We start from the raw sequence: 26,903 nt of genomic DNA on the forward strand, positions 1-26,903 counted from the left end.
CATCCCACAAGAGTAACAGTAATGGTACTCTTCAGAGATTATACATGACAAGTCATAATATAACCAAAATGTCCCCTAAGCTCTTGTTTTCTACATTAATTTTATGTTAGTTTTATTATACACTTTGTTCCATTATCATTATCATCTGTCTGAATATTGGTTTTCATGATAAGTGGAAACTAATCCTCCCTAGTCAGAAGTAGCTATATAAAGTGAAATTCTAGGTCAGCAAACAAAATGTGGCAAGAGAATTATGGAAGTCTATAGAAACTCTGTGGATAGCGGTTTGAGGGTGGGAGTAAGCAGCCTTCCTTATTATAGAATATGTCTGCTCTAGATGCCCCCTCTTCCCTTTTCCTACCCCTTTCCTTTTCTGGAAACTTCCATGCTAGAAACTTCCATACCCCATGCAGTTTTTTTGTTTTTTGTTTTTTGTTTTTAATTGACAGTTCCCTACCTGTGACATCAGAACAGGGAAATTAATCAGACAAGTCTTAGTGAAACCCCATCCCTCCCAATCAAAACCCTGGACCTTTTCCAAATTGCTAAGTAATCCTATGATGCAGGACAATCTAGGTGTTCATGAATTTAACTAGGAAACGTGTGCACATGGTGATATAACCTGAGTGCCAGATGTCATGTCTCACTTGTTAATCAATCCCTCTTTTTCCTCCTGCTGTGGCCTGAAGATCTCAATGGTGACCATAATCCTTTCTGCTGTGTGACCCATGGATAGGCCTTATCACCTCTGGATATCTGGTTATGTTCATGCCTCCCTGAGACTTTGATCCTTATGTGTACTTGACCCGTCTTTCTTTTTTCTATTCCTTTTTAATTATCCTAAATGCTTCATCATTTTAAGCCCTAAGCCTCTCTTTGTGTCAGGCTCAAAGTACTGAATAAAGTCCTATTGCTCTTAGTATGATTGAGCAATCCTGCCTCTTCTGTAGAGACTTCTAAGTCACAAAAAGCAGCTGAGATAGACTGAGAGACAAACACATTGCTCTGAAATCTTGGATTTTAAAGGTTAAGCAAGTAAGGGTTAGGTTTTAGCCATGGACCTCCAAATTCTGCAGGGACTACTAGGTAGCAGTTGTCCTCACAGAATATTGATTCCTTAACTTTTTTAAAATATATAGGTATTACATTTTTACAAGTTTGCCATCGGTCATTAATGTAAGTCAGTTGTAAGCCATGTTATAACTGGATCATGGGTTCCTTCAAGAAGGAATCTTAAGGGTATCTAATTCAGTCCATTCCCTTCTTCTCCCTCATCTTACAAATAAGGAAAATGAGGTCCAGAAAGGTTATGTGATTTATCCAAAGTCAGGTAGGAATGAGCACAGTCAGGATTTAAACTCAAATTCAACTTCAACACTCTCCCAATTTTATAAATATATCCTTTGTTTACAATACAATAGGTATAACTGAAGGAATTTATTTTTTTTTCATTTGATTCATCATTTGTTGGTAAATATTTAGGCACATTTTTGCAATAATGTCCTCACTTAGTCTTTCAGTGACTGCAGTGTATTTGGATGGAAACAGCCACCACAGGATAGGTCTTTGAATACATGAATAAATGATGGAAGAATTAGTGAAAAAAAGAACTTATTATATACTTACTGTGTGCCAGATACAGTACCAAGTGGTGGGAATATGAATACAAGGAACAAGACAATCCCTCCTCTCAAGCAACTTACTTTCTAAGGAGAAAGATAATACATAAAGGGGGACAAGAAAGGTTTGGGCTATAAACACTACAAGTTTAGAAGTGGATGGGAACTAACATGGAGTCATGTTTCTACAGGTTCTACAGGAACCAAACACTCTTGATCTCCAAGAGCTCACAGATCAAGATAACATTGTCACCATAAAAATACCAGAAACAAACAAATCTTGATCACTTCCTAAGACTGAAATTAGCTTCTTTCTCTTGTATTGTTGTGTTTTTATTTTCCATTTTCTTTCTGGTTTTGAATACTAAAAAATGGATATAATGAAAAGTCACAGACAGAAAGTTGGGCTGGGTTCAAGGAGAGGGTATGTGAATCATCAATCCATGGGGTCTGAGGATACTTCCTCCTCAAAAGTTTCTCTAGTGAGAAGATAAATTGCTTGAGAGATAGGACACTGGATATCACTAGAGTGGAGGGAATGAGTCAAAAGAAATCGAGAGCTGGTAAGCCTGAACTGGATTACTGATCATCCCTCAGCCACTCACTCCCCTTTGTCCACAAGGAAAAGCTCCAGGTGTCATATAGTGTTCTTGAGAATGAGTTAAAATGACACTATATAGTGATATGTCCACTTTCTTGCCTTCACATATGTGTTTATTGATTTGAATTGTCATTTTTTTCCTGCTCCAAAAGCAATGTTTACCATCTCAAAATATGTTTACAATATTAAGTAAAACAAATAGAGCATGATTTAAACAAGAATAACAACAATAAAAACCCATAAGCTCAATTAATTTAAATCTCCCAAAAATAATCAATCCCCTATGATTTCTTACCAAAATTTAATACATCTTGTATGTCCTATGGGAAATATGCGTATACAGAATTTCAAATCATTCATTTGGTAACAGTTTCTCCTCTCTTCTTCCTACCTATCACTGAGATCTGTATTCTCAGGGATGGAATTGTCTTTCCTTGACATCCATAGAATCATCAAAAGCTGCAACATAAAGCTCTCAGAGTTTATTAAATGACAGGAACAAAAGAAATCCAGAGGATTAGTGTCAGTATACATTCAGCACACCCACACTATGTCTGGTCTGCTGGATCTCAAACCCTGTTTGAGCAGCATCAAGGAATATAATGCTGAGCTAAAACCACATACAAACCTCTTCACAAAAACTATTCCCAAGAAAAATCTGACATGAAATTTAAACCACTAAGATTCTTACCCAAGGACATATTATTTAGGGTCTTCTCCTTTCCAAGCAAGAGGACAGTAAACAGCACCCATTATAAAGGAGAAATGGTAGGATTGGTAATTAATGTAGTGAAGGAAAGGGATGGGGGAAGAGAACAAGCATTTATTAAGAACCTACTAAGGACCAACCATTGTGCTAAGAGATTTACCTATTATCTCATTTGAGATAACTCATTTTGAGATAACTCACAACTTCTGTTAAGGAGTAAATATTAAGATGATCCCTGGTCAACAGTTGAGGAAACTGTGACAGACAGTGGTTAAGTGACTTGTCCAGGATTAAACAGCCAGTAAGTGTCAGAGGCTGGATTTCAATTCATATTTCCCTGTCTCCAGATTCAATATTCTATCCACTACACCACTTAATTGTGAAAGATAGTCAAGACTTAAAGGTAATTTATACAGTCATATATGACACTCCCTTTCATTTGTCCTGTTAAACATTTTTTTCTCTTTCTTCCAAACATTCTAAACACAAAAATAATCTGACCTATAAAACTGTACAAATGTATCCCTTATTAATAATACAATAGGCACAACCATTAAGAGATTTTTTTTTTCATTTCATTCATCATTTGTTGGTGCTCCAAAATGGAGTTGACATTCAGATGTGGCATTTTTCCGAGGTGCAACAAAACTTTATCATCACCATCATTATCATTGGTCATTATCATTGTCTATGTTTATATAATGCATAAAAGTTCATAAAGTCTTTGCATACATTCAAGCACACCAATCCTGTGAGGCAGGTACTATCCCCATTTTACAGACAAAGAAACTGAGGCTTAGAAAGGTTGAGGGATTTTCCCATGGTCAGAGGTAGCATTTGAATTTAGGTCTTTCTGACTCCAAGTCTAACACCCTTGAAAAGTAACCAGCAATGGGGTGAGAGCAGCCATTATAGATCTGTGATATCAGGGTTATAGTCAAACTCTAAGACTAAGGGCTTAAAGAGTAAACAGATGTTTTCCTTTTTTACCTTTCCTCCCTCAACATACACACACACACAGGCAGCAGCAACAACAAAATAAATTTTAAAAGTGCAAGCTCTCTAAAACAAACTCTTTTAACTCTTTTGGAAAATAAAATGAGGAGGAAAAAAATAATCTTTTAACACTCTAAGAGGGTGTGTTAAGACTGAACTTTAACATTGGTATGTATTGCTTTTTAAAATATAGGATTTGAGAATAAACTTAGATGTGCCTCAAATCACATAGTAGCTGTGGTACTGAAAGTTTGAATACCAACTTAACTTTGGAAATAAAATCTAATTTAAAATACACCAGGGTATTTGAAATTTAAGAAAGCCTGCAATGAGCCTTTTTGTAAAACAAAGGATATCACTTTGTATTAATAATAAACCCGTTATTACTCCTTGTCTAAGTTTTGATTATTTTATAATCCATTTTCTTCAAGCAGGAGTGATTTCTGACTTGGTCTTATTTACTTGTGAAATGTTTTCCACAAAAACTACCCTGAAGCATCTCTGACCAGCTCTTTCCAATACAGACTTCCAACTGCTTATGGAATTCTCTTTGAGAGTTTTAGGGAAGTCTACACCTCCTTGGGATTCCTTAATATAATTGCTGTTTCTTTAAAGAACAGGAGCTCAAGTTAGGTCACAGAGCCAAGAATAGCAGTTCATATTAGCTGTGAGAAGGGCTGAGCACCTTAGAGCAAGAGCCCCTTAATCAAAAAGCAATCTTTTGGGATGAGTTAGTAGTCCTTTGCCTCAGGGCACTAACCAGATCCCCTACTTTCATTGTATATTTTCACAGGAGTCTGATGATGAAATACATTAGATCTTTGCCCAGGTGAAGGAGAAGAGCTATAATAGAGCTACAGTTAAAGTACAGCTTTGCTAGCATCACGTGGTACTTGAAAAAGCAGGGGGATATCATACAGGAAAAAGACCAGCTGCAATAGGCAATATTCATATCAGGGAAGCACACTACAAGTGCAAACCACTACCACAAATGTGTGAAATTCCCAATTGTCACTCAGTCAGATTTTAGGAAGAAAAGCATATGTGTATGTGTGTGTGTGTACATATCTATGTATGTGTGTATATTTATATGTGCGTACATGCACATGTATGTACACAAATGTGTGCATGTACATATATATGCACGCATGTGTATATGCTTATATAAAATTATATATAAATGTGTGTGTAAACATAGGTACACGTATGTGTATAAAAGTATATGTGTGTATATACACGTATGTGTGTATACCTGTGTGCATATATATATCTATATATGTGTGTGTACATGCATATGCATTTTTACGTATTATGTGTGTATAGATGTGTGTGTGTGTGTGTGTGTGTGTGTGTGTGTGTGTGCATGCAAAAAGTGAATTTTTGGTGTGGAGGTATCCCTGACCCCCATCCCAAAAGAAGGTCCATAACTGAAAAGGGCAGAAACAAAGGCAGAATTCAATTAATGCAAAAGAATTGTGTTATAGTGTTGGTGTTAGGGAATAAGGATACCACCTGCATAACAGACTTTACAGTATTTAGGAGGAGAAAAAGACCAACTCCATAGCAGGTGCTATGAAAGCACCACCAATTTCCTGACTCTGAGTGTGCTGCCCCCTCTTTAGCAAATAGCCTGCTCATGTTCATAGACCTAGGGAATAAGTTCTATTTCTATAGCCCATTAAGGTTTACAGAACTCTGTTCTCACAGCAAACCTATATGATTGGTTGTCCAACATTGTGATCCACCTTTTTACACACAAGGAGATTGAGGTTCAGAGGTAAAAATGATCTGTTCAGGCAGCTAGTCAAGGTCAGTGACAGATTTGAAATCCAGGTGTCTTGACCTGGTAATCTTTCCATTACACTATATTCTATGTCACTACAAAACTATCACCATACTGTGCTATCAGAATAAAAACCCAGATTTCCTTTTCTTGGTGTTAGAATTAATCCAAGTACAAACAATAAGAGTTCAGGGAAGTCCCTTATTCAAGGGTTTGGTTCTAAAGTCAGGGTATAAGGCAAATTATCCATGAAAATCCCTTAAATAGAATATGGAGTACAGAAAAATATCGTGAAACAGTTAAAGCTGGAAACAGGCTAAGGTCTGTGTCAGAATGGATGGAGCTAAGAACAGTTACTATAGAAACAATGGAGTGTAAGGGATTGTTGCTGCTGTTGTGGTGGTTGTTTACTGATTCTTCCTGATGCACTGAGACACAACATAAAGAAAGCAAAGGGATCACAGGAAGGGTGGTCTACAACAGGAATGCTTAAAGAAAAATTGAAGCTGTTCTCATTAAATCTACTAGCCTAAGAAGAATGAGAAATGGTCTGTGAGTATGAAAGGAGATTCTAAAACTACACTCAATGCAATGAAAGAGTCACAGTGTGAGAGGCACAGAAGATTCAGGTCTTCGATTTCATGCTCTCTCTGTAACACTTAGTAGAACGGCAAGTTGAATTGATGGGGTGATGGGATCTGGACCCCTAAAACGAAAAGATGATGTCTTTGAAAGCAACCCAGTCCCTGAATTTTCCCACACATTTCTGCTCCCCAAATCACTGGCATCTCAATGGAGGCATCTGCCCATCTCAGCCCACCTACATACTTGACAGTCCTTTCACAGTGGCTCTTGACCAACCCCAGACCACTTAACTCTTTTTACAGTTGCACCTGGCCCACCCCAGGCTATTTGCCACTCCTTAAACCCATCCAGATCTTTTCACTGTTCCTTTTTTGTATATAAGTCTGGTCCCCATTAAGTTGTAAATTCACTAAGAATCTTGAAGGCACTATTGGCCTACAATAAACCTTGTTTCTTTGACTGAAAGAAGGTTTGAGTGAATGAATTCATTCCATGTGGACACTGCCCTTTACTCTGACATTTCAGGGTTCCTAGCAACCCCACACCACATTAGAATCATTCACAGAATTTAAAATGTTCTATCTCTCTCATTCTCTCTTTCCCTGTCGCTGTGTCTCCTTCTGTCTCTGTCTCTCAATCTCTGTCTTTTTCTGTCTCTTTCTCTGCCTCTTTCCTCTGTCTTTCTCCCTCCTCCTTATCTCTCCTGAATATATTGTTGAATTTGTGTAATTAAATGTGGCCTTATAAGGGTAATTCATTCCTGAAGAATGAATTGTACACTCAGTATGCTCATCTCTCAAACAGCAGGCTTGGGCTAGAGATTCTTTCACGTTCTTTCCTAGCTTTAAATTCTGTGATTCTATATATCCTAAAGAAGGGCTACCAGAGGACTACCTCTGTTTTCAATTCCTTTCCATCTGAGAAAATTTCTGGGAATACAGGCTTCTTCATTTCAGCAAGTCACTTGATTAGAATAAAGTTGTACAAAAGTGTTCTGTAACAGCTACAATTACTCAAGTCACTAAATCTAATTGAGTAAACACTATACTTAAATATGTTTATTTAGAAAAATAATAATTCAGTGCTTGATAATTTTAACTCTTATGTAAATGCAAACTGGTTAATGCCAGAGGTTTTGCTAATTTTTATGAGAAACCCAATGCACAAACCTAAAGCAAGGGAAAGTAGAGTAAGAAAATCACATCACAATTGATTTTTCTTTATGCCCTAGGCTTTCCCCTCCCAACCCCTTTTTAATTGAGACAACCATCAAAAGGTCACAAACAGAAAAGCAGATTTATGTCAAAGCTAAAAATGTTAGCCTAAATCTAATTAAAACAAAAAAAAACCTAGTCTTGTCTAATAGCTACAATAATGGAAGTGCAGAGGATAGTTAACAACATCAAAAACAACAATTTTTAAAAATCACTTGGTTTGATTTTTAAAATGGGCTTTTTTGTCCTTCTAGCTAAAATGGATACACGTATACATAGTTTATAAGCTTGCAAAATTTCAAAATCATTTATGGTTCTGATGCGGTTTAGGAGTTCAGGGGTCCTGGGACCCCAAAATCACAACACACGCATCCTGTCTGAAAGAATTTGACCCAAGCCTTCTTTCAGCCAAAGACAAGGTTTATTAGAACATCCACCTTATTGGATAGATCATAAGAATCTAAGCAGTGGCTAGATTATAAGAATCTAAGCATCTTAATGGAGACAAGGTGGACCTTATATACAGAAACACTGTGAGAGGGACCTAGGAGTGGCCAGTAAGCTGGGGTGAACAGAAGTTCTGGAACCTGGACCTCCTGCCAAGGGAGAATGGAGCTTAGCTAGGATTAAGGGTGGGAAATGGTGGGGGAGGGGGCATACATAGGGAGGTAAGACAATGGAGGGGAGATTGGGTGTAGCCACAGTGAAAGTCCAGTTGATGGGATTATAGCCTGAGGAGAACCCCAGAGATTTGGCCATCTGGGAAAGACCAGGGCTTTTCCTTTCTGGGTCCCAGATCCCAATCCCATCAATACTACTCTGTAAAGGCCTGTTTATGAAAACTGAGAAACTTATTTCATTTCAGTGTTCTACTAATGATTAAGAATTCAAAGGAGAAAGAAGAAAAGGGTTATGAAATATAAGACCCAAATCTGATGGATCTGTGTAAGTGAAAAGAAAGGAGGAAGGGAGCAAGCAAGCAAAGAAAAAGGGAAGGAAGGAAGAATAGGAAGAAGAGGATCATGGTTCTTTCAATCTTCCAGAGTCACTGGAAATTGTATTGGTAATCAATCGACTAATTAATCAGTCAATAAACATCATTAAGTGCCTACTACATGCCAGGCACTGTGATAAGTACTAGGGATAAAAAGAAAAGGCAAAAGACAGTCCCTGCCCTCAAGGAGTTTACAATCTAGTGGGGGAGACAAGCAAAGAAATACAAATAATCTACATGCAAAATATATAGGAAATACCAGAGGAAAGGCATTAGAATTAAGAGGGGTTGTGCCAGGCTTCCATTAAAAAATGGAAAATATCTGTCAAGACCTCTATAAAAGATTCTTTTCAACATCAATGATAGTAAAGCTACTGCATTAGGGCTCAGACATCGTGGTCCCTGACACCCGGCATGAAGAATTGGAAACAGTAATGCAGAATCTAGTTTAGCTACTTTTCTTTAATTTTTTTCCTCTTTCTTGAAGTAAGCACGTATCTTTGTACCCTCACTCTCTCCCTCTTTTTTCTCTACAAATCATATACTGAAATGAAGATGTTGTCCACCTGTTAAAATCAGTCTAATGTAAATGACCCACAGACAATCCTTAAATTGATGCCCTTCTCCAGTTTGTATTTTATGAGAGGATATTTAAATTTGGCCATTAAAGTATTATCTCAACCTAGCAGATACCCAGAGAGCTATTATATAGACCCTGTTTTCCTATTTGTTAATATATGAGTGACTTTGATTTATTAAGAAGGTATAAACAATTTCATTAAGAATTCAGTTTTACCCAGTAGGGCAACTACTGAATAACAACTCCAATCAAAACTAAAATAAAAAAAATATAAATAAGAAGAAGAGCTAGATTTTACTAAATTTGAAAAGAGATAGCCTTTGCAAGAGGTAATACAGTTTTGAAGGTACTAAAGGGCAGATTCCCAGCATACCTGAAAGATGGTAGGGTGCTATATTCTTAGGGGGAAAAAATTATAGACTTTATTTTTACCCCAAAAATAGTGACAAAAAATATCAACAAATAATGGTCCATATCCTTATTTTCTCATCTACACAAAATATTTATGAGAATGATCTATAAATTAAGGGCATTTTTGATGAATGTGTGATAAAAGAACAAGCAGCCTTTAACAAATTATATGCTGCAGGAAGTAACATTTTTATACTCAACTAGTCATCTAAAGGTAAAGATTATGGCCCAAAAAATGTCATTTGGACTTTGTGTGGAAGAAAAGTATGAATTATAAGAAGACATGAAGGGATTCTGATTATGATTATTAGAGAGGATACAAATTTTAGTGAGAAAACTGATTCACTGAAGTATCCAGAGGACAGTGACATGATCCTTCATTCCTCAAGTTCTATTCAAACAACTCACTGGCAAAAAAAAAAAAAGATATTTTGATTATAAAATTATAAAATTTTTCTTCCACATTTATATTCCAAAAGCATCAAAATAATTTACTGCAGTGAAAACTCATATGCCAATTTGGGAAATCTCTATTGGAAAGCTGACCAGAAAGTACATTGGCTTTTCCAAGAGAGGCTATTTACATGTAACATCAATATGTTCAAATGAAGGGGTGAAAAATTAACTCAATTATCTTTATGCTTTATCCCTCATTCTAGCCTTACAGCATAAAAATCTCAAAATGTGCCAATATCTAGAAATTCTAGTAAATTTTATGATTACTTATAATTATGTTATATTATAGTGTTTTATAATTACATTATAATTCCTTATTACATTATTATTGTTGTTATATGTTACATAATTATGCATTATAATTACTTACTATAATAAGAATAATTTTAGTTAGAATTTGACCACCTCACATCTTCACGTATAGTAACTGACAAAGTGGCTTGCAGGCTGGCAGATAAAAGGATGTAGTTCATATGTGAACCACATCCAATGGTGCCATATCCACTATGATTCTCAACATACTAACATTATCAGAGAAGCAATGAAATTTGAGAATGAGAGTAGAAATAAATTGAAGGCAGATAGATGACTTTATGAAATTATGTGTATGTATTAAAGAAAATCCAATGATGGGGAGCTCTTGATTGCAAACAAAAACATTGCTTACCTATAGGATTCTGTTTTATTTATTGTATTGTGTCCCTAGCACCCACCATAGTGCCTGGCTTATCATAAACTGATTGATTGATTGATTGATTAGACCGACTTATTTGTTATACAAAATGCTCTAAGACACAGGCACACCAATTCATTCCAAATTTTCAATTCAATCTAAGACATTTTTGAGGGCTTTCCTGTGCACTCTTGTGCTTTCCTTTCTCTACTACAAAACAAGGTGCTATTTACAACAGAGGGTATTAATCCTGAATTATCTTAATATTAAAGGCCATCCAGCAATTCTTTATTGCATTAACAGAACAACTTCAGATGATCTAAAAGTGTTTCATTTAGAAAGATGAAACATATAAGAACCAAAAAAGATGGGGAAGGATTTTTGCTTTTGTATATGTTTTCATCCTAAGCTACTTTTTAGGGTCAAATAAATGATTCTTATTTATTTTTCTGAGAGTACCTGTGGGTATTAGGACACTAGGACACTAGGACAACTAGGATTCTTTTTTAGTTGAAGAAAACTTATAAGTTCATACAGGCAGTACTAATTAAAAGTAGGTCTCATATCTTTGTCTTTCAGGCTTTAAGGTTGGCACTCTATTGCCAGAAGACTGAATTATAATAGCAATAAGAAAATTATCAGAATTTTGGTAACTTGCACAGATGGGAGAAGGCAAGGGAGAATGGATAAACTATATGCACAATCTCTGAAAGGTATTCCTCAAGGCAAAGCATAATGATCAATTTCTGAAAACATCAACACTGCTCCCATAACACTATCATTTCAAAGGAAAGAAACTCATTGCACTTTGTGCCATTAACTATTGCTTCATAGAGTCAAGGATAAGGAAGCAGAAACGAGAGAAAAATGACCTTCTTTGCATTTTCCCTGGACCCTGTTTCTTTTTTTTTTCTTTTTTTTTTCCAGTAAAAATGTCATTATGTTTGTATAAGATGCAGAAGTGAGGGAAAAGGGAGACTGGGGAGGATTTTGTAAGAGATTCACCAATGTTCTCAGAAGCATGAGTGCTGATCACCTGGGGCTCTCTGACAGCCCACACATGGCTGAGGCTTGACATATTTATCTGGCTTAGGAGGAACAACAGTTGCTTAAATGACTTTGAGAATTTTCACTAGTAAATATTGATTCTAGATTCTAAAAGCAATTATGCATTTCCCCATACTTATGAGCATTTATTCTTTTTCTTAATTTTATTAAATTACTTCACCATAAAAGAATCATGCATGCTTGGGGCATCTGCCTGACATGACTATGAACAGTCTGAATTTGGTTTCTCTTACTGGAATGTAGCCAGACATAATGCCCATGACCATCTTTAGTACATCATGTTAAAGTACTTGTCAACTATGTATATTAAAATAAATCCACTATTGTTCTGTTTAACTGGGCATCATGCTGATAGCATTTCATTCTGAAACCATAAATTTTCCCAGTTAATAAAATGGCTGTGGCTCATAGGCACCATGTAGATATTTGCCCTTTTTAGGCATTTTGATAATTGGAGATATCAAAGAATAACATATGATGATAGGAGGCTAAGAAACTATAGCTGCCACCAGGTAATCCTGGCAAATGGTTTTGCTATTGTGCAAAGATCTCATACTGGTGATAAAGTGGAAAGAGGGATCAGCAAACAAAAGGCACAGACAAGGTTAACTAATCCCTCAAAACAAGTTCTGCTTTAGCATCAACACATTAGTCTTCTCAGTCACCTTCGTACATGCACACATTTGTTGGTTCCTACATTTCAAATAAGAAGAACAATAGTATCATAAGTATTTTTCATTGGGAAGACAAAGTCACTGGATGTTTGCCTGAAATTTTCACTGTTCAGCTGTTTTGGCACAAAGTGGACAAAAGCATTACATGTCTTTTTTTCCTTCCTCCATATTAATTCTTATAGCAATATCAGAATTTTTGTAACTATAACAAGTCAAATGAATTCTTGACTCTTATGATTTCATTGAGAAAATTAAATCATAAGTGTAAATTTATCCAAGAACCATGAATACCATTTTTGCTAGAAATTATCAGTTGCAAGATCCAAGTCAATTGAGTTCAGTTCAGCTCAATCATGTATATTCAGCCCAGGAATCAATGAGAGAATAAGATAAAAAAAAAAGCTACTTAAATTTTCAATTAATTGCCTCTATATGTAAATGAAAAGATATATGCATTGAAATTTTTTTTTAATTCTGAAAGTAATTTGGTATGAACCTCAACTTACATATTCTCATTCATATAAGACAAAGCTACCCTTCATGCTTGAAGATTATATTGCAAATATCTCTATGTTTATGGCTACAGAAAGTGATATGGATATTTTAAAAGTTAACTTTGATGAATACTTTTTGGGCTTTAGAAGCGGGTATTAGTGGAAAAAAGTATTGGCTCTGGAGTCAGAGGAACTGGGTTCAAAGCACAGCAGGCCTGGGCCACAGTTTCGTCATCTATACAATGGAAGAGTTGTACTAGAAGACCTCTGAGGTACCTTCTAGACTGAATCTAAGATTTTAATGGATAGAAGCTACTAAAGTGTTTGGGGAACTACCTCTTCTTACACAGAGACATACTTATCAATATATCATGGCAAATCAATATGTCACAGTTATTTGTGAGTTGTTATTTTCCAGAATATATATATACATATATTCCTGTTGTTTGATATCATGCTTTCATGGATACCTAGTATCCTTCCTTTATCCACACTAATTCTCAGTCTTTTGCTTCAATTGCCATACAGAATCTTCTCTGATATCCTACAGACAAGATGTGAGATACTCAACTAAGATCTTTCATCTATTTCATTTTTGTTTTCGCATCCCCAGCACACAGTAGGCATTTAATAAATGCTTAATTGATTGATCTTTATAGTACAACAGTACAACTGTAGTTGTATTTCAATAAGTAAGATTTCACTGCAATGTGCTATTTTAACTCATTGGTGAGTCTCAAACTAAATTTTTTCAAGTCCCCCTTCACTTCATCATCTTATAGAAATACAGGGAATATTAACAGAAAATTAAAAACAAAAAGGATTGAGGGAAAAACCAAAGCAGTTATTGGTAATACTGCCTCATTGTTGATCTTGCTTTACTTTCTGCTAATGTTAATTCTTATGGACTGATGATATACATTTGAATTTGAAAGACATGAGACAGAGCATTTTCTATGTAGATCAATCTTCAGAATTACTTTTTTTCACTAATCTGATAATCCTTCACTTGCTTTTATCTAAACCATGGAAACTTCCATAGAGGACATAACTGGGAAGATTTCTAGCTGTCAAGTTACTTTAGAGCATGACTATAATTTTTTACCATGACCAAGTCACTCCACATCTCTTAGCCTCAGGTGATTCTCTTAGAAGAATTTATTAAGTTTTAAATTTTTTTTTGCTTTCATGGAGGGAATTCTCATCACAGATCCTTGATGTATGGCCATATGGCAGATATGTTTGGTCTATTTCCTATCTTGCTTTGTGTTGGCTTTGGTGTCCAGATAATATAAAGGATTTTTTTTATAAGGCAATAACATTTATTGAGTTTTTTAGGACGAGCAAATTTATTTTTTAAATAAACATTTAGATAGGTGGTAGTTGAAAAAATACACAAAACCTCTACCCAACATTTGTGCATATACTGTGTAATATTTTTATCCAGCCAAATGACTCACCAAGACTATAATTCTTGCCCAGACATTTTCAGCGCAAGCCGGTGAGAATCTTCATTACACTCTATTATGACAAAGCTTATTGTAGGCCCCAACCAGGCCACTTTATTGAACAAAAATAAGAAATCTGTGGGGTCAAAAGATTATCATAATATCAAGCCTTTAAACTCATAGACGAGATTACAGATCAGACCATTTACTCACCACCCAATCGATAACATACCAGTTCTCATTTTCCAACAGCAGGATTGGTTTTCTGTGTCTGCCTCGAGACAAAAACATTCTGCTTGGCAGGATGTCCAAGACAGACCCCCACCGGCAGGCCCCAAACTCTAAGCATCGCAAGTTTTCATAAACTCATTTTGTTTTCTAAACAAACAGCCTATTATAGTTAATGAAAAGAAGACCTGAAACCAGCAGAATGAAACCAATTTGAGGTGTTGCTTGAGTCCCGGTTGTTTTTGCTATTGCTGCTAGCTTCCCTACTTCCCCACAGTGCTAGATGAAGCTCTGTCTTTTACAGTTGGCAAGACAAAGAAAAGCCGTGGTAATACACAAGTGGTCAACAAGACAGCCTTTAAGGAAAAACACTGCTGATAAGATAAACAGCTTGTGATGTCCTTAATTATAATATTTCATACTCATTTAGCCATCTCCACATCACAGTGCTAACAAAGTGGATTTCAAAAAGGAAATAAGACTCCTTCCCACAGCCCAGAAGGCTAATTATAAAATAGCAACCTACTTTTTTTTTTTTGGTAGAGTGGAGGGCTTTTTTTTTCCCCCTCCAACAGAATTTATTGAACTCATTACCAGGCTGCATATGAAGTGATTTGAAATGAGGCAACATTAAAGCCTTCCACAAATCCACAGCACTTATTCATCCTGACACTCTATTTGAACTCGAAGCATTAATAGGAAATAACTGAAACAGCCCCACACTCCTGATGCTGTTGTTTGACAGGATGTTGAAAATCCCAAAAGATGATATATAAACAAATTTCCCTGATGAGCACAGGAATTTGTAGGAGAGGCTCAAGGACAATTCAGGTGATGCCAGAGGGTCACAGATGTCAGCAACAAGGTCAGCCCTATGTCTGTCAGTATGGTGACACGGTGACATTAGCCAGTCTGCAAAGCTACCAAAGTGATTTTCCTAAAGTGCAAGTCTGATAGGACTCAATCAGTACCGGTGACTCCCTATTACTTCTGGGATATAAGGTCCTCTATTGTCATCTAAACTTCTTTAAACCTGGCCCTTTGTATCTTTTTATGAATTATTTGCTTGCTTATGCTTTGCGATGGCCCAACCATACTGGACAACTTGTGGCTCTTCACACACAACACTCCAACTTTATTCTCCATGTGTTTGCACCCATTCCCCTGTTGCCTGAAAGGTCCTTCATCTTCAGCTCCTCTTCTTGGAACACCAACTTCTTTATAAGCTCAGCTCAAATTCCATTTTTTTTCCTAATCTTTCCTTAACCTCCCAGTTGCTAGCACCCTCCCCACTAACCTTACAATCCATCTACTCTCTAGCTATTTTATATAGACCTAAGAATATACATGCTATCTGTTACCTTATAAGTTCCTCGAAGGAAGGGACTGTTTGCTTTTCTATAAACAGGCATTAGCACATTGTTTGACATATAATTGGGGCAGCTAGGCGGCACAGTGGATAGAGTGCCAAGCCTGGAGTCAGGAAGACTCACTTTCCTGAGTTCAAATATGGCCTCAGACATTTACTAACTGTGTAACCTGGGCAAGTCACTTAACCCTGTTTTTCTCAGTTTCCTCATTTGTAAAATGACCTGGAAAAGAAAATGGCAAACCACTCCAGTATCTCTGCCAAGAAAACCCCAAATAGGGTCACAAAAAGTCAAATACAATTGAAATGACTAAAAAACCAAATGACATATAACATACACTTCATAAATGCCTTCTGATTCATGACTTGAAAAAGTACTAAAGGTAAAAATTATGGGCAAATACTTGTGTACAGACAGAATATTTATGAAAGCAACCTTCTCTATCATGTTGCCTTGTCTGCAATGTTTTTGTTCTCTTTGGATCATAGATCTAGGATTGGAAGGAATTTGAGAATTCATCTACTGTCCAATCCCTTCATTTTACAAATGATGAAAGGAAGTAGCAACAAGTGATTTGTCCATGGTTACACATGTAGTTAGCATCAGAGGGGAGATCTGAACCAAGGCCATCAGACTCCCATCATTACTCTTTCCACTGTCAACTTTGGGCCAATGTACCAATAGAGCCAAAAAAAAAGTGAGGCAGGGAATGGGAAAGTCTGAACTTCAGCCTAGGTCTTCTAACTACAAATCCAGGACTATTGCCTATTTACCACAAAACCTCCCATGTTGTCACAGAGTCAATATGGTGTGTTGCTATTTCAGTCATTTTTCACTCATTTGCCTTTTTTTCTCCAAAACAATTTGTAAGCTCCCTGGGGTAAGGGGCTTGTTCTGTTTTTGTCTCTGTGTTTTAAGTACCTAGCATGGTGCCTTGAATATTTTTCTATTGTTCAGTCATTTTCATTGTGTCTGACTCCTCATGACCCCTCTTGGGGTTCTCTTAGCAAAGATGCTGGCGTGGTTTCATAGTCCCTTCTCCAGGCCATTTTGCAGATGAGGAAACTGAGAAAAACAGGATTAAGTGACTTGCCCAAGTCACACAGCTAGTAAGTGTCTGAGGCCAGATTTGAACTCAGGAAGATGAGTCTTCCAGACTCTAGGCCTGGCGCTCTATCCATTGTGCCACCTAGCTACCCCTAATATGGTGTGAGGAGTACACTATTGTGTTTGCAGTGAAGAAGTCACAAATCCCTTCCCCCAAAGCTTAATATTTTTATGACTTTGGGCAAATTACTTTTCTTCTCTAGACCTCAATCAACCACCTAATACTTATCTACAAAGTCTTTTTTTAAGTTGAAAACTGCATAATCAGAGCTCCCACACCAGGAGATTCTGATAATGGCAGGATCATATTCTTCATATATTCACATAAGCTATCCTGTTGGCTGTTTTAAATTGCCTCTTTACCACCACCACGCACCCCCCCCCACACACACACACACAGTATGGACCTCTTGGTCATTACTGATACCAAAAACAGGCTACTGAAAGCTGAACCTATGAAGTGTTCTGAGTGAAAATAAAATTCTATAAGGAAAGGCAAGTAAAGTCCATGCAGACTGACCACTTGTTATGCCAAAATGTGATGTATTTTCCCTTTTCTCTTATCTTTCCCTATAGCCATGAATCAGAACCTGTGAAAATATATCTGTATTTAAAAAAAAGACAATTATCACACTTTATCCTAGATAAACTTCAAAATGGCATTTCATAGAACCCTAATCATTTTTTGAAAATATACTTAAAATTCAAAAAAGATCTGAAAGAATTTTTCAACAAAAATAAAGAACTAAAGAGATTGATATGCTATAAAAGGGGATAAAATTGATAAGTGATTAACACAATAGACATACATACACATATATGTGTGCGTGTATATAAATGTATGTGTGTATACAGAGGGAGAGAGACAGACAGAGACAGAGCCATTTGAGTGCATTGCCCTTCCTTATAGAATTTTACGTGCAAAATCCAAACTAAAGGGATATATACAGCTAGGCATAGGCATAGGCATAAATATAGAGATAAAGATAAACACCGACAATAAATGTAAGGAGAGAGAGAGAGAGAAAGAGAGAGAGAGAGAGAGAGAGAGAGAGAGAGAGAGAGAGAGAGAGAGAGAGAGAGAGATGATCATGGTATTATAGCTTTAATGTTAAGAGGTACTTTATAGATCTTCTAATCTAAATCCCTCATTTTAAAGATTAGGAAACTGAGGCCCATTGAGGTTGTGACTCTCCCCAAGGACACAAGATAGGGTAGGGATGGAAGGCAGCAGAGTGTATTTTTTAACCTACATTTAAAAATAAAGAATATATATATATAATATATATATATATAATATATATATATATATATATATATATATATATGTGTGTGTGTGTGTATGTATGTATGTATATGTATATATTGAGATGTAATAGAAATATCCAAATTAGATTTATAGGTTAAAAATTTGAATTAAGATGATCAGAATAAAAGAATACAGAATATTAAAAAGCTTCCATGTCCACATCTTACGTGGGTTTTGATGTTTTATTTACTTCAGAATGGACACCACTGTTGTTGTTATTGTTGTTGTTTTAAGAAATAAAAAAAGTAATCATAAGTGTGTGAGGAGGATATCAACTTTCCAAAAAGCAAATGTAGAAAATAATTCTATTCCTACTGCTATTTTAAACCTGTAGAGAGGAATATGACTTTCAGGCTTCATTTATTCACACCCTCTATGGCATGATAAAGGGATAGGGAACCAGCCTCCTACCTAGGAAAACCCACCGAAAGCAGGTTCAAGCCCTACTTCTGACACAAACTGGCTATTTGACGGTGAGCAAGTTATGTAACCTTTATAGGAATATGTTTCAGAAAAGATGTGATTTTTTTTCCCTAATATGACATTTAATTCTCAGGTTTAGTACCTATCTTTATTTAAAAACAAATAAATTATGTAATGTTGATAATTTTAGCCGTATTCTTTGTCAAGTTTTTTTTTGTTTAATGAGGAAAGTTAGTATTATTCTAGGGTGCTAAAAATGTATTGGACAACAGGGATGGTCCAGTTTAGGATTAAGCATATGCAGCAAATGAATAAACAAAAGCTTTGCTCTATGATCCATCATCTATTCAGGAGATTTGTAATTAGCGGCTTTTTCCTGAGACTCACTATGTCCCAACATGACTTACAAACACTCCTGGGACAAGGAGTTGACTATTTTCTGCTTTAAGATGAGCTAATTATATATTTCCTTAGCAGTAGAAGGTCTAGTTTGTTATTCCACAACTAGCATGGCCAGAGCCTGCTGATGTACTTTGTACTCTGAAGATATCCTTGGCACATCAGCATCAGGCAATCTCTCTCTCTCTCTCTCTCTCTCTCTCTCTCTCTCTCTCTCTTTCCTTCTCCCTCTCACTCTCTCTCCCTTTCCTTCTCCCTCTCCCTTTTCCTCTCCCTCTCCCTCTCCCTCTCTCTCTCTCTTCCTCTCTCCCTCTCTCCCTCTCTCCCTCTCTTCCTCTCTTCCTCTCTTCCTCTCTCCCTCTGTCCCTCTCTCCTTCTCCCTGCTCTATCCACTGAGCAACCTAGCTGCCCCTATGCTGATTCTTGATATAAAAAAGCAAGATATTTTAACCTCAATATTTTTCCAATGATGCTGTATATATATGAATTATGAAACAACATATTTTTCAAAGAATCAAAATTTCAGGGGAACCAAAGAGTAATGGAGAAATACGTGGTAGATGTAATTAGGGGTTGATATTTTGTTAATGATGACTTACACACAAGAAGTCAGCAAAAAAAGATATCATCCAGGCCATCTTTGATGAGAAAGGAACATATGCTATGCATGTAGCTAGAGCTTGATAAAAGCCTGAATGCTGCGCTAATTGTGGAACATTAAGATATCTAGAGGAAAGCCTTCAGTACATTGTGGGTAAATTATCCACAAAGGCATTATGGGAAAACATGGACAAGAATCATACGGGATAAGGAGGCATGTATGGGTTCTGATATAAACCTTAGGAGGTGATCATACAGATAAGACAATGAATCCATTTAAACACTGAAATATAAATAAGGAATCATAATCCTTGTAACAGAACAGTACCCCAGAGATGCTATTGAGAATAGAATGATGCTTCTAAAACATTTTAAGCTTCCCATTATAAGCAATGGATATAAATACTAACAAATTTACATTTACCATACATAGATAGTTACTTTTATATGTGATGATATCTAGGCACTTTTGCTATCATTAAATATTCTCATTTTTTTGTTTTGGTTTTTTTTTTTCTGTTGTGTTTTCCCCCTAGACAGCACACCACTGATGCAGAGGTTAAGTATCATCCTCAATGCCACAGACAACATAAGAAGAGCAGAAAAAACAAAACCTATATCTTATACTTCCTGTTCTAACTTTATAATTTTAAAGCTGCCTCCCTTTCAAAATCTCATAAAAAGGCTAAAGATACACAATTTCAGCTAACAGTTCACATGCCTTAAGAAAACACCAGTGATAAATTCCAAAGTTCAGAACACAAATATAAACTTTCTAAAAGCATTAAAAAAAAAAAGATGACAATTGAAATTGTAACAAAGCTGTCTTTGCACATTTACTGGGCACTCAATACTTTATCCCTTCCAATCCACCATCTTCTTTTTTGGGAAAAAAAAAGTAATGCAAAAGTGAGTGATGAACAAAAACAACAGCCATCTCCATGGTAACACACAATGTATTGACATCAACTGCCCACCTCTGGAATTGGGGTGCTTCTCATCGTTGGAGTCAATAGAGCTGAGAAAAGGAATTTGGAAGGAGCTTTGCAAGATGCTACCACCTACTCTGTTTAAAATCAACTAAGCTTGTTCTAGTTAGACATTCTATAAAACCTTTCTCAACTCAAAGAAGGGACTCAGAAAAAGAACTCCCCAGCTGGTTTCTGCTGATAACTAGAAGCACCAGGAGAAAAACTATAGCTGCGTCCTCAAGGAATTCCTGACTACTAGCCAAAGCAACACCTTCTAGGGAGATTAGCACTTTTTAAGAAATCATACCATTTATTCATGCAAAAGGACATACACTTTAGATATGCACTGCTATTGTGTCTTCCTGTTTGGAAGAACTGTCTGTCTCATGACAACAATGAGAACAAATGTAAAATGAATTCAAGACACATTTCATCTAAATTTTTGAAGACCTTATAAAAGAGCCTAAGCAAATGATATCTGGCTTATAGATTCAGTTGACTTATGAGACTGCATTTTATACATACAGATGATTCATTAAAGACACCCACTTTCAGCCAGCAGAAAATCAGAATACACCCATAATCACATTAAGCTCCAACACTTATACGAACCTTTGATGATTCTCTGTATAAATCTTTCACACAGTGCTTTGCTTTGCCTGTTTCAAAATCAAAACCTTCAGTCTGCAGCAGTTAGTCTATGGCATCAATTTTTATTCCTTACACAAAAACTTTAAACTCTTCCATTTTTAATCATCATAACTAGGAAAGTTGCCTTTGTAGGTCATGAAATGTCTACTTAAACTGAAAGGAAGGGGCAATTGATTTTACTTTATTGTCTTTCCTCATGTGAATTACCACTCACCTATTAGGCTTCCCTACTATATAGCTGAGCTGTATATGAGGCAAAGGCTTCTCACAGTAGGTAAAATGTCAGCTTGGTATAATTGTTTAAGCAAAACTGTGAGAAAATGGGGAGGGGGGTTAAAAATATACTCAGACCTTGTTACAACTAGCAGAGCTAGAATTTTTAACCCGGAGATTGTGAAATAGGTTTTAAAAATATTTTTGACAACTATATTTCCTAGAAAATCAGTTTCTGTGTAGTTTATTTTTGCACTTAAAAACATTATTTTGAGAGATTCGTAGGCTATAACCATCTGCCAAATGGTCTATGACCTATATTAAAGTTAAGAACCCCTATGCTAGAGGTTAGAGAAGGATAAATCTCATTTTTAAATGAATGCCCTAATGCTGCCTTTATTTTCTTTTAAAGACTGATTTTGCCCTACTAGGTAAACCTGTTAGAACATTTTGGATATAATTTTTATTACAAAAATCCAGAGGTTTCTTAATCACAACTGTTTTGACTATGAACACTCTTCCTAATATATATTAATCGATTCAACTTTTACATATTTTCATTTTTGAGATTCTCCCTTTTTACACATGAGAGACAAAAGTTCAGTCATTTTGATACCTTTTTTCAGTATTACTGCACTTAATACAGGTTTTTTTGGCTCTCATAGATATGTTATTGATTTAAGTTTTTTTCTGTGTGTATTATCTTTTCAATTTGTCCTACTTTGGGGGAGTTCAGAGTTACTGATTTTATATATGGCTTATGAGAGATGGGTTCTTCATATGCCTTAAATTTGGAGTTGTTATATCATCTCACATGAACAATGCCTCCTAAAAGTATAGGTAAACTGGTTGAATGACATATAGTGTCCTGTAAAATGATTATTTCAGGTGCTTAATCTGAGCTCATCATGAGTGGAAAAGGCTACTTTGTATAACAATCAATACATTTTACAATTATTTAATTTATGGTATTCTTAGTTTTGGGCATCAAAGTGGTGCAGTAGATAGAGTGTTGGGCCTGGAATCAGGAACACTCATCTTCCTGAATTCAAATCTGGTCTCAGACACTTACTGTGTGACCAGTGACAAGTCACTTAATGCTGTTTGCCTCAGTTTCCTCATTTGTAACAATGAGATGTAGAAGGAAATTGCAAACCATTCCAGTATCTTTGCCAAGAAAACCCCAAATGGGGTCACAAAGAGTCAGAAATGATTGAAACAACTGAATAACAACAAGAAAATTCTTAGTTTGTGTCAGCACATATGTTTAATTTTGTTTGATTTAATGCACTAAAGAATTGGTTGAACAGTACTTCAGCTAAAGAATATAGAACATGTTGCTTAACCATCAAGAAATATGGAATGAAGTGATGGTCATGCACGAAGCCAGTAGGTAGTTTAAAAAAATCAATGGATTGAAAATCTCGAGGTAGACAGGCCATCAATTGGATTAATGCTGTGGAATGTCCTACTGGCAGTGAATCAGGCAGAGGATGAGCAATATGGACCCTTGGGTAACTTAATGTCATCTAAAAGATGCTGAGATCCGCAGATGTGTCTGGCATTAGGGGATTGTATATTTTTCTATTCCAGCTGTCGTGTATGTTTTCAGCTTATAGGGGTTAGAAGGCAGGAAAACACTTTCATAGTATAGGAGCTTTTAGAAAGCACTAGTAGGGGTTTAGGGGTAAGGTTGGGAAGGAAGAAAGAAGACAGACAGACATAAAGACTCTGACAACCTAAGTGTATATAAGAAGGTATAATGATGGATGGATGGTAGCTGGAAAGGTTTTTTTTTTCTTTTCCTTTCCTTTCTTTTCTTCTCTCATTTTCTTTTTCTTTTCTTTTTTTTCTCATCTGACAGAAAAATTGTACATTTGGTAGGGTTCAGTGATAATTTTTAGTCTAGGAGCTCTTCAGTGACTGAACTGTATATCTACTCACTGTCTACCCAAAGAAATGAAGATAGTCCTCTTTTGGCCCTTCCCCCAAGCTATCAGCCCCTGAAGGTTATGAGCTACAATCCATTTTCAATTATATTAGGATTTCATCCAGTAATTGGTTCAGAATACATGGACAATATGATCTCCATGTGGTTAATAGACAGTGAGTTTTAACTACATTTCTTCAAATGAGAGGAACCTGGTGGAGAACGCATCCACTGCCTAACTGAAGCACTTGTCTTCACTAGATGTTGTTCAGAAAAAGCACAGCTAGTCACTGAATTGGCATCCATGTATTCTTTTTCTTTTTTCAGGAGGGGGGGCTGGTGTCATGTTGATGAGAACAGGGATTTCATCAATGAATTTTTTGTGATTTTATCAGTGCAGTGAACTAATGCTTTAATCGAACCTATTTAAAATATCTCGGGCAATAAGGTTTCTACTCCTTTGGGCACAGTATTTTACATTTTAATAAGTATCCATTCAATATATTAGTTGGTTGGCACAATAATTAGTCAAAACCATTATTCCAAGAAGAAGGGAAAAAAACAACACATAATTACATAAGAAGAGTAGTGAGAATCAGGCTAAGTCAAGGTGGGAGGGACTCTTCATGAGGCATTGGTGGCATGGTGGAAATACTAAAAGAAGTTAAAGTTTTAGTAGGTACATCTTATTTACATACAGATAAATAAAGTTAAAATGGTAAGGCAGGGATTTCCATAAAGACAAATGATTCTAGACATGTGATTTATCCAGACTTTGTGGTTTCATAACTAGAAGAGTCACTGACCACTAAGAAATCATTTTCAAATGTTCTACTATAGTGGTATACATATAGTGTTTATCTGGGAAGCCAAACTTTGTGCACCCATTTGAAAATGGTCTTGTGATGATAGAGCAGAATCAAAATTTGAGAGTTTGAAGGGGCCTCTGTGGCCATCCCAGTTACCACAGCAACCCCCTAGAACCACTTAACTTAGAGTCTCTTCTTGGAAGGCAAACCCCACCTCCAAGGGAAGCTCTACTTGTTAGAAAGTTTTGTTTGTTTTCCATAATATCAAGCCAAAATTGGCCTGTTTGCAATTTCCACTCACTGTGCTTGGTTTTGCCCATTGTAACCAAAGAAAGCAAACCTTACAATTTCTCTACATGACAGCCCTTCAAATACTTAAAGATAACAATCATGTTCCCTGTAAGTCTTCTTTTCTCCAGACAAAACATGTTCAGTTCTTTCAACTGATCTTCATGTCATGAACCCAAAGCTCTTACCATCCTGGTTACCCTCCTCTGAGCACTCTCCAACTTATCAATGTCTTTCTTAAATCACTTTGCCCAGTACTGAAAATAATACTCCAAATGAGTTCTGATAAGGGTAGAATATAGTAGGATTATATGGCCCCTACGCTTGAAAGTTATGCCATTACTAATGTAGCTCAAGAATGCATTAGCTTTTTTTTGCCAATACATCTCGTCTCTGGTTCATTATGAGCTTGGAGTCCACTAAAATCCTCCGATCCTTTTAAGAACCCTTGTTATTCATATCTTCACCATCTTATATTTAAGAAGTGGATTCATGTACCCAATTGTAAGTTTCTTCTTAATGTATCTAGCCCAATGATCTACACCAATTTTTCGGTCATTTACTCTTTTATATATTTAAAAATCATTGAAGACTCCAAAGAGCTTTTGTTTATGAGTTCTAAATATACATATTGTTATTAGAAATTAAAATGTCAGTATTATTATGACAACTGTTTTGAACTCACAAACTCCTGAAAGGGTCTCAGGAGTTGCCAGGGGTCTCCAGACCACACTTTAAGAACCATTACTCTAGTCTACTAAGATCCTTTTGGCCCTCAACTCTGCTACCCAGTTTGAGTGTATAGAAATTTTAAAAACTGGTATGTGCTTCATGGCCACATGGTCATGAAGCCACACTTGTTTTAATCACCGATGTTGTACACATCATTTGATACAAATAGGCGTTCTGCCTCCACCAGAAAGCATAACACATACTGTCAAAGTCAGGGAAACACCATGTGGAAATAAACTATTTATCACTAACCTTAGCCTTTTTGAGAAATTCAATGATATTGCAATGTGTCCATAGAGAGATTAAACTATCAAGAGAAGCAATCATAGTTGTCAGGTTAATAACAAATTAACAAAGTTTATTATGCAAACCTTGGAGACAAGATATAGATCTGTAGGCTATATTATAGTAAAGATGGAGATGTTCCAAACTGGTTGAATAGTCAGATCCAAAAAGTAGTAATTTTTTTAGTTTAATTTTTTTAATATTTCTCCAATTACACATAAAAACAAGTCTTAACATTCAATTTTAAAAAAAAAATTTTGAGTTCCAAATTCAAAAAGTAGTGATTAATGGTTCCATGTCAACCTAAATGGAGGTATCCAGTGAAGTGTCCCAAGGATCTGTATTTGACTTCATGCTTCTTAACCTTTCTATCAGTATATCAACAAAAGTTTAATATGCATATATGGGTAAATAACACATTGAAATGAAGATTTAAAAAAAAACATTGCAACAGCTAGAATTTTGGTCAGAATCTATTAATATGAATTATTAAGGATAAATATAAAGACATAGTTGGATTAAAACATTGGTGGTTAGGTAGTTCATTTAAAGATTTCTGGACATTTTGATGAATTTCAAAGATCAATATGAGTCAACTGTGTCATCAGAAGCCAGAAAAACTAATGTGAATTAAGGCTATATACAGAGTCCTTGACTAGGTAGCAAATAAACCTACGTTCCTCTTCTCTGGCCAGACCACATCAGAAATACTGTGTTCAATTCAGGGTGCCCAACTTTAAGAAAGGTGTTGATAAACTGGAGGGCATCCTGAAGAATATGGAAGAATTGAAAACAGAATGATGTAGAATCTTGATACCATGCTTTGTAAATATTTGGAAGAACAGGGAATGTTTAGTCTTTAGGAGAGAAAGTTTATAGAGTACATGACTGCTGTTTTTGTGTGTTTCAAGGGCTCTTACCTGAAAAAGGGATTAGACTTGCTTTGTTTTAAATAGGCTTGATGTGTTTAAGCCTCAGAGAAGCAGATTGATACTTGACATAGGAGAAAACTTTCTAATTATTTGGAAAAAAAAAAGAAGAAGAAGGTTTCCTCTTCACTTGAGGCCTTCAAGAAAAATCTGGAGGACTTACATGGAAATGTTGTTGATTATGGTTCGGGTAGAGGTTGAAGTGGATGGCTTCTGAGGTTTTTCTATCAAATTAAATAATTCTTTGAAATGATACACTCCTAAAGTAGTTTGTAAACTCAATGACAGCTCTAAAGAAATGATTATAACTCAAGTTTATGTAACAAACCAAGACTCACAAAGCATTTTCCTCAT

General features: G+C 36.0%; 1 long non-coding RNA gene across 3 annotated transcripts; it reads left to right on the forward strand.

Annotated features, from left to right (window-relative positions):
* The first annotated feature begins 6,097 nt into the window (after window positions 1-6,097).
* Window positions 6,098-21,423, forward strand: LOC110192045 (uncharacterized). 3 transcript variants are annotated; one of them, XR_002320069.2, is made up of 3 exons: window positions 6,098-6,260; window positions 11,179-11,334; window positions 20,278-21,423. It is a non-coding gene; the product is annotated as an uncharacterized LOC110192045 (long non-coding RNA). The 3 variants fall into 3 exon arrangements; XR_002320068.2 differs by having other exon boundaries at window positions 6,099-6,260; window positions 11,201-11,334; XR_002320067.2 differs by having other exon boundaries at window positions 6,100-6,256; window positions 11,201-11,334.
* Window positions 21,424-26,903: the final 5,480 nt, after the last annotated feature.

This window comes from Phascolarctos cinereus, unplaced genomic scaffold (assembly GCF_003287225.1).
Source record: "Phascolarctos cinereus isolate Bilbo 61053 unplaced genomic scaffold, phaCin_HiC Scaffold_5;HRSCAF=322, whole genome shotgun sequence".
NCBI classification, from domain to species: Eukaryota; Metazoa; Chordata; class Mammalia; order Diprotodontia; family Phascolarctidae; genus Phascolarctos; species Phascolarctos cinereus.